Genomic DNA, 8,924 nt, shown 5'->3' with positions numbered 1-8,924 from the left:
CGCCCATGGGCTCATATGTCAGATCTCTTTTGGAATCATTAGCATATCTGATACTCTGTAGACATCATTTTTAATACCTCTTCCACACTTTTATTATTTGTATTGATTTTCATGATGTACGAACAACTGTAATTGAAAAAGTATTTAATTGGTCTTCAAATCTGTAATGATTAAAATGATTTAGAAAACTTAAGATAGTATAGAGGGTAGGGCACTTGCCTTGCACAGGGCCAACCTGGATTCGATTCCCTGCACCCTATACAGTGCTCTCAGCCTGCCAGGAGTGATTCCTGAGAGCAGAGCCAGGAGTAAGCCCTGAGCACTTCTGGGGTGCCACCTGTCTCTCCCTGCCCTTAAATCATAGTACAAGAAAGAAGAGGTTAATAATCAATTTCTTTGTATGTTTTGGGTCACCTCTGGCAGTGCTCAGGGCTTACTCCTAGATCGTGTTCAGGGATCACTCCTAGTAGTGCTTGGGTACCAAATGGGGTATCAGGGATTGAAAAAAACCTGGGTTGCCCTTGTGCAAAGCAAGCACCCTACTCCCTGTAATATCTCTCCAGCACCATCATTACTTTTTTAAAGATAAAAATACAAATAAATGCTTCATAAGAGAATGAGGTACTATTGAGAGAATAGGTTATGCACAAAAAGAACCGAAATTATTCCACTAGGGCACCCTTATCATATATTTGAAACTGTTGAGAGGTGTGATTTATATAACACCAAAGGACTTTGACACACAAACTAACTTCTTTATCTAATATCTTCATCATCATCCCGTTGATTGCCGATTTTCTCGAGCAGCCTCAGTAACGTCTCCATTCGTCCTAGCCCTGAGATTTCAGAATCTCTCTTTACTTGTCCTTCCCAACAGTGCTGCATTGGAGGCTCTTTCGGGGTCAGGGGAATGAGACCCATCATTGTTACTGGTTTTGGCATATGAATACACCACGGGGAGTTTGCCAGGCTCTCCCATGTGGGCAGGATACTCTTGGTAGCTAGCCAGGTTCTCCAAGAAGGAGAAGTAGGCTATAAGATGTCGCTTCCGGGAGCTTGGTTTTATGTCTCTGGATGTTGGCCACTGATGGGATTACACGGGCGCGGACAGTTTGCGGGTGTGACTGCCTAGCTACTGGAAAATGGGGGATCTGGGATCAGTTCTGATCTGAGCAGGCTTGGAGATCTCAGCCCTGGGTGCCACACACGTGGGTTCCTCTGCTGGTTCCTTCATGCGTGAGGCTCGTCCGAGCGTGTGGAGAGGGGCCTTGAGCATGGCTGTGGTTGGGTTCCGGAGGTCTTCGGCTGTGGGGCTGTGGGGGCTCTGCTTGGGGCGGAGAGGGAAACTCAATCCACCTCCTCCGAAGGGCCCCGGTGAAGACAGCCAGGTGCGGGGGCAAGAGACTCTAATATAATGTTTATTAAAAATAATAGAGGGGCTGGAGCAATAGGACAGCAGGACAGCAGGTAGGGCGTTTGCCTTGCACGCGGCCGACCTGGGTACGATTCCCAGCATCCCATATGGTCCCCTGAGCACTACCAGGAGTAATTCCTGAGTGCATGAGCCAGGAGTAACCCCTGTGCATAGCCGGGTGTGACTCAGAAAGAAAAGAAAAAATAAAATAAAATAAAAAAATAAAGAGTCAGAGGACAGTACAGTGGGCAGGACACTTGCCTTGCACGCTGCTGATTTGGGTTTGATCCCTGGCCTCCCACTGGGTCCCCTGAGTCTGCCAGAAGTGATCTCCGAGTTCAAACCTAGTAATATAATAACCCCTGAGCATTGCTGGGTGTGGCCCCCCAACAAACAAACAAAAGACCACAATAAAGATGTACCGAGTTTTATTGAGGCTTGTACATTACTAACATTTAACAGACACACCAGACACACCGCTTTGTAGGGGCTGGAGTGATAGCACAGCGGCTGGGCGTTCACCTTTCACGGTCAATTCCAGCATATGGTCCTCTGAGCCTCTCCAGGAGTGAACTCTGAGCACAGATAGGAGTAAGCCTTGAGCACTGCTAAGAGTGGCACCCCAAAAGATAAACTTCAGATGGTATTAGAGAAAGTTTTTATTAGTTTTTAATTATATCTTAACAGATATCAACTATCTAGCATCTAATTTTAATGAAATATTGGCAAGGTATCTTAGCTCAACTACTAAGTCATACCACAATTTAACTTCATGTCTTGATTTTAACTAAAGTTAAACAGCAATTAAATGGGAATTAAGCAGGACAAATTTCAATTTTAAAGGTACTGGTGCTGGGGGTACAGCTATTATAGCAGTGGGGTACATTCTTCGTATGTGTGAGCTCTTTCCAGGTTTAACCCTCAGCATCACAAAATAAACACGTTTCAATTCTGTGAATTTTTAAACCATGCAATTACCAAGTAATAGAACATAGCACTGCACTGTCGGCCCGTTGTTCATCTATTTGCTCGAGCGAGCACCAGTAACGTCTCTGTTGTGAGACTTGTTACTGTGTCTGGCATACTGCATACGCCACAGGGAGCTTGCCAGGCTCTGCTGTGCGGGCGGGGTACTCTCGGTAGCTTGCTGGGCTCTCCGAGAGGGACGAAGGAATCGAACCAGGTCAGCCCTGGGTCAGCCGCGTTTGCAAGGCAACTAACTGCCCTACCTGAACATAATGAAGGAAAAACAAACAGAGAAAAAAAACCAGCAAAGCAGGATGGGTCGAATACCTGTGGTTCCTGCCATGGAATGCTCAGAACAGACCAGAGAGGGTCTGCAAACCTGGTGGCCACGGGGCGAAACTTTCCACTCCCACCAGCTGTTCCCCTGGAGACGTGGGGCCGAGATGATGAAGCGTGAGAGCCGGGGCCAGGGAGACAGGCAAAAGGCTGGTGCCAGTGCTGCGGGCCAGGAGTCCAGAACCTTCCTCGCATGTGTGAGGCGCCGTGCCAGGGAAGCACACACAGAACAGGAGGCCGGACAGCGGCCTGGCACGGGGCAACCCCAGCCTCGGTGGCCTGAGGAACCAGGACGTGCCCTGGACATGCAGAGCTGGGCTGGCAGGAGCACTGCAGCTGGGAGGGCAGCCGGTGCAGCTGGGGGGTGTGAGGGGTTGTCCCGGAAACAGGGCTGGCCGGGGCAGACCGGCACTGCCTCCCCAGGCCAGGGCATTGCGACACCTGGCCCGGCCGCAGCCTCCTCCTCCCGCAGCCCGCAAGTGCAGATCACCCGATAAGGGGAAGAGCCCGGCGAGGGGAAACCAGCCTCCGGGCCTCCGGGCCCCAGATAAGAGGACAGGAGAGGAAGCTGGGCGTGTTTCTAGGCGCGGGACAGGAAGGGTTCCCGAGGGCTCTCTCTGGGCAGCAGGGAGGACCAAAACAAACAGCCTCTAGGCCAGCCAGGAAGGACCTTTAGTAGGTGATAAAACCGCACATTTTTCTCATTACAGATGAGCAGCAGGACAGTTACATAAAGGTGAGCCCTTTGGAAAGTGAGGAAGGCAGCAGGCCGGTGAGGCTGTGGACCAAGGGGCTTCCCTTGCCCTGCTGACCTTTTCTGGACCCCAGGGGACCCGCACCAGCTCACCGGGGAAGACCCCGCAGCCAGCCCCGCCGCTGCCCAGCTGCCGGCTCTCAGCTCTAGACCGTGCTGGCCGGCGTGTCTCACCCACCCTGCCCTGAAATAACCCCCGCCCCCCCCCCTACCTAGGAAAGGCCCTTCTCATCCTAAGGGCCCCGAGCCCCTCCTCTGAGGGTTTCCATGTTGTGAGTCCAGAGGCCACGGCAAATACTTGCAAGACTGTAGGAACTGCAGGACATTATCAATGACATGCAGATTTCCCGGAAGCAAGAAGGAAATGGGGGCGGGGGGGCTAGTACACCTCAACAAAATAAAGCACGGGAGTTTTCTAACAATTTCTATCCTCTTCTGCCATTAACTGTTTCCCTAAGCTGTTTCTATGGCTGCTTAATAGTTCGTTCTGAAGATTAACCGCGACTTAATCCCTGGTCCTGAGGAGGGGACGAGAACAGTATGTCCTGGGATATATTTGGCTGTCGTCACTGGGGTTGCCACCAAGATCCAGAATGAAGAGGTGGGGGATGTTGTTAAAGCACCTACAGGCACAGGCCAGTCCCTGGCGATGAAGAATTAACTGCTCCAAATGGCAGCATGGCTGAGATTGGAAAACTCTGTTAGACTGCTAGACTTTTTTTTTTTTTTTGGCTTTTTGATGCACAGGGGTTACTCCTGGCTCTGCACTCAGGAATTACTCCTAGTGATACTCGGGGGACCATATAGGATGCTGGTAATGAACCCGGGTCAGCTGCGTGTGAGGCAAATGTCCTCCCCGCTGTGCTATTGCTCTGGTCCCTACACTGCTAGATTTTAAACCTTCCACTTTGACTCTCTGGAGCTCACCAGATTGAGGGAGAGTATAAGCTGAAGTGCCGGAGATACAGCCTGTCTCCAAGCCCAGCCCGAGAGTTACTAGTCAAAGAACATTAGAAGAAATTAGTATCTTAGCCGTTCATTTCTCAATATGTAAAAAATGGAGAAAATTTAATAGCATTCCAACAGGGCAATTAGGGCAACACAACAAGTTTATAAATGTAAAGCCTCCATCCGAGTCTAAAGGCACCGTGTTTTTATGGGCTCCAATGAGGGCGTGCTTCTTAAAAAAATAAACATAATGACAAGCTTCCATTGGGGATATATCAAAATATGGAAGCCAGAGAGAAGAATCAGGAACAAAGAATCTTGCAGCTCAGGGTTCTAAGTCACTGAAGCTGGTGTCTTTCCATGTATGAGAGGTCTAGAAAATCAAGGTGAGTATCGAAAATTTTAAAAAGCACAGGAAGAGTAAATACCAGAGGAGACTGCATCTTTAGCAGCATTTTTTTTTTTAAAAAACCAAACATGGTTTTATTAAAAAAACACACGTCAAGCCACACCAAATCCAGTATTAAATAGACCTTTCTTTTTTGTGCTGCCAAGGGTGCCAGGAGGCAAACACTATGGGTGAGCTGCATCCCTGCACTGCGTGTTTTCCCTCCCCACCTCGCAGGGCTGGGGTGGGTGGCACGTGGCCAGCCTGGTGCTCGCCCTGGCAGTGTCTGGGGGAGCAGGTGACACTGGGACTGTGCGAGCCCAGGCCGGCAGCAGGCCCTTGGCCTGGGTGCTGTCCCTGTAGCTAAACTGGGTTCCCACTGGGGGAGGAGTGGAGGTGGGGCGAAAGCCCCCACCTGACCCGGGTCCAGACTGCCACCGAAGACTGGCTCGTCTCTCGGACACCGGAATCAACCTGACTCCTTAAAATGCTCCTCCTCGAACTCAGCGGAGCCAGACCCTCACCTGGAGGACCTGGAAGGTTTTGCTCTCAGATGTTTGTACTCAACTTTTCTTTTTTATTTATTTTTAAGAAGTTTTGAGATGAAAAATTTGATAATTCATTTTTAAATTCATTTTTAACAATTATTATTGTAGTTTGGGAAACATAGTTTTTAAGTTTTTAAAAAAATTTTAATTTTTTTAATGAATCACCATGAGGTACAGTTATAGACTTAACAACTTTCGTGCTTATGTTTCAGTCATACAATGATCAGTACCCATCCCCCTACCAGTGCCCTTCTCCACCACCAGTTCCTCCCCCCCTCACCTCCCCCTGCCCCCCACCCCCGCCTCTGTGGCAGGCACATTCCCTTTTACTCTCTCTCCTTTGGGGTGTTGTGGTTTGTGATACAGGTCCTGAGTGGCCATCATGTTCGGTCTATAGTCTGCTTTCAGCACGTGTCTCCCATCCCGAGCAGGCCCTCCAAGCACCCTTTACTTGGTGGTCCCTTCTCTCTCCCAGCTGCCTTTCTCCCCAGCATGAGGCCGGCTTCTGAGTTGTGGAGCCATCCTCCTGGCCCTTGTCTCTACTACCCTTGGGTGTTAGTCTCCCATTCTGTTACTTTAAAGCTTTTCCTTGGGGGCCGGGGGATGGCGGGGGATGGCGGGGGATGGGCACTTGTCCAGGTGAGAGCGAAACCATCTCAATGTCATCATGGTCTCTAGACAGAGGTCACCGGCGCAGGGCAGTCGCCACCGTGTTGCTCACCTGCTTTGAAGACGGTCGCTCCCAAGCTAAGTCTCATTATCACTAATGATACGTGAGCACCGACAGACCGAGTGAGTCTGGGCAGCTTTCAGGCCCGTAAACAGCCCCCAAGCATCAAGCTCGTAACCTCAGTGCCAGGAGCCTCGGGGAAGTGCGTGCTTCACGCATCAAATGAGGCACAAGTTTAAAAACAAAGTCCAAAACTTTTTCAAGGATTCACCTTAAAAAAATGAACGACTGTGACTAATTTTCAATAAAGTCAAATGACATCAACAGTGGTTACTGGCTGTTTGAGCATAACCTAAAGGAAAATTAGGACGATGACGGTTGTGGTAAGCATGAGCTAATGTGTATGTGGAATTAAATAACAAGTCTGGGAGAGTTAGCAAAATTAAGAAAAGTGCCCCTATTTTCCCACTATCCTGACACATTCTGGGTAAAGGAAGAATTAAGTGGCACATACACAATACTACCATGATATTTTAATCGTTCCCTGAGATAGCTGAAGGCAAGAATTTTTCATAGTAACTTACCTACTGGACACGTCTTTACATACTAGTAGAAATCAACACATTCAACAAACTTTTTGAAATTGCTGACTGCTTCCTATGTGCCAAGGTCTCTAACACAGTTCTAGGAAATGAAAAACGAATTATTGCTCTTTTACTAAAAAGGATTTAGTGAGGGGAAAAATTGGGGGCTGTGTGATATGCAGGAGAAGCCGTTGAAGAGTGAATTGTAAGCATTAGTTAGAAGTTGACCTTCATGGAGGTGAGGGTTCCTTCAGCAGGAGGCAGGGTGGCCCTGGGGCGAGCATGCCCCCCATCCCTCTGCAGAAACAAAGGGTGACGCTGAAAGACGAGCAAGGGGCAGAACATCCCTACCCGAGGACATGCATGTCAGGAAATATGCGAAAGGGGAAAATGGAAGGAGAACGGGGAAATAGAGACAGAGATGGACGGGGGATACCTAATGAAGATGTAGGACTCCTGGCATCAGTAGGTCAGTCTAGGGAAGAAGTTCTTGAGAAACCTAAACAGAGGAAAAACAGGACTTTAAAGTTTAGAGCTGAAGTACTTAGGGCATTTAACAGTAGACTGTGTAAATATCCTACATACTCCTACTAAAGAAAATCTATTTTTTTTTCCCTCATTGCAAATCTATCAATATACTTGGATGAAATAAGCGCTTTTTGATAAACCCCTTTGGGGCATCATTTACACTGAATGGATAATTACTTGAAAATGTGAAAGATGATCAAAGGAAAGGAAAAACAGATTTAAGGGCCCCGAGGTAAAAATACTGCAAATGCTCTATTTACAAAAGCTCAAATAAAAAGTCTTGGCACTGCTCACCTGCCACCTGAATTTTGGAGTCCCTGCCAGCCGCAGCCAGTCTCAGTGTGAGGGTCCGGGTCGTGTGGGCAGGGAGGGGTGGGTGCCAAGTCTGGGTCCCTGCCAGGGCCTGATCCCCAGGTGCCCCCGGCCCCCCACGCCCTGAAAACTAAGGAACAAACACATAGAGTGGGTGAGACGCAGCCCTGGGCTGAGGAGGCGCCGACTGTAGGTCTGCGGAGAAAGAATGCAGGCTGGAGAAGGGGTGGGGGGTGCGCAGCCCGGGGTAAGCACCCCTGGATGCTGCGGCTCAGGGCTAATCCCAGATGCAGTGTGTGTGTGTGTGTGTGTGTGTGTGTGTGTGTGTGTGTGTGTGTGTGTGTGTGTGTGTGTGTGTGTGTGTGTGTGTGTGTGTGTGTGTGTGCGTAGGCTTGGGGCTAATCCCAGTTGCGGCAAGTGTGTGTGTGCATGTGTGTGTAAGCAGGTCCTGGACGTTTCCCACCTGCTCCACCCCCTCTTCCCTTTGCTGCAGCCGGTTCAATCCCATCAATCCCAGACACTGTGTGTGTGTGTGTGTGTGTGTGTTTCTTACATCTCACCTCCGGCTAGAGCAGGCCTTGCATGCTGCGGCCTGGGTTCAATCCTAGACACTGTGTGCCATGTGCATGAACGTGTGTGTGCGCCTGTGTGCCTGTGCATGGCTGCATGCCTGTGCGTGTGTGTACCTGTGTGTACCTGTGTGCGAGTGTGCCTGTGTGTGTGAGTGTATGTGTGCGTGTGCCCGTGTGTATCTGTGTGAGGCCATGTATGTGTGCCCGTGCGTGTACGTGTGTGTGCCTGTGTCTGTGTGCCCTTGCGTGGTGAGTGTGCCCGTGCGTGTCTGACCGTGTATATCTGTGCGTGGCCATGTATGTGTGCACGTGTGTGCCTGTGTCTGTGCCCTTGCGTGGTGCGTGTGCCTGTGTCTGTGTGCCCGTGCATGTGTCTGTGCCCATGTGTTGCGTGTATGCCCGTGTGCGTGTGCCTGTGTCTATATGTGTGCCCGTGTGTGCGCGTGCATGTGCCTGTGTCTATGTGTGTGCCCGTGCATGTGTCTGTGCCCGTGCGTTGCGTGTGTGCCCGTGTGTGCCTGTGTGCGTGCCCGTGCGTGTGTGTCTGTGCCCGTGTGTGAGCGTGCGTGTGCCTGTGTCTAAGTGTGTGCCCGTGCGTGTGTGCCGTGCGTGTGCGGGTCTCCTGCTGCAGAGCCGACCCGGAGTCCAGCCCCGACGGCTCCTCCCGCCCCGCGCGTCCAGCCGGCGGGGACAGCGGCGGCCCCGGGACGGCCCGAGGGGGCAGCGGCCCGGGGCTGGGGCCGACCCGGGGGCCGCGAAGGTCAGGCTCACCTTGGGGCGCTCGGCGGCCGGCCGGCGGCAGGGTCACGGGAGGACGCGGCCGGCGGGGCGGGACCGGGGCGGGGTCAAGGGGCGCCGCGCGGCCGACCGGGGGCGGGGCCGGGCCGGGGGCGGAGTCCCGGGA

The 8,924-nt window shown here is 51.2% G+C and overlaps 1 long non-coding RNA gene across 2 annotated transcripts; it reads right to left on the bottom strand.

Moving 5' to 3' along the window:
• Nucleotides 1-1,910: 1,910 nt before the first annotated feature.
• Nucleotides 1,911-8,904, bottom strand: LOC129401968 (uncharacterized). 2 transcript variants are annotated; one of them, XR_008628470.1, is made up of 5 exons: nt 8,792-8,904; nt 7,431-7,578; nt 7,045-7,107; nt 6,609-6,905; nt 1,911-1,989 (listed from the first exon to the last, which is right to left on the bottom strand). It is a non-coding gene; the product is annotated as an uncharacterized LOC129401968 (long non-coding RNA). The 2 variants fall into 2 exon arrangements; XR_008628469.1 differs by lacking the exon at nt 1,911-1,989 and having other exon boundaries at nt 5,958-6,905.
• Nucleotides 8,905-8,924: the final 20 nt, after the last annotated feature.

The sequence above is a fragment of the Sorex araneus genome, chromosome 2, assembly GCF_027595985.1.
Source record: "Sorex araneus isolate mSorAra2 chromosome 2, mSorAra2.pri, whole genome shotgun sequence".
NCBI classification, from domain to species: Eukaryota; Metazoa; Chordata; class Mammalia; order Eulipotyphla; family Soricidae; genus Sorex; species Sorex araneus.
The sequence above is the reverse complement of the archived record's forward strand: the minus strand, read 5'-3'. Positions and strand labels throughout refer to the sequence as shown.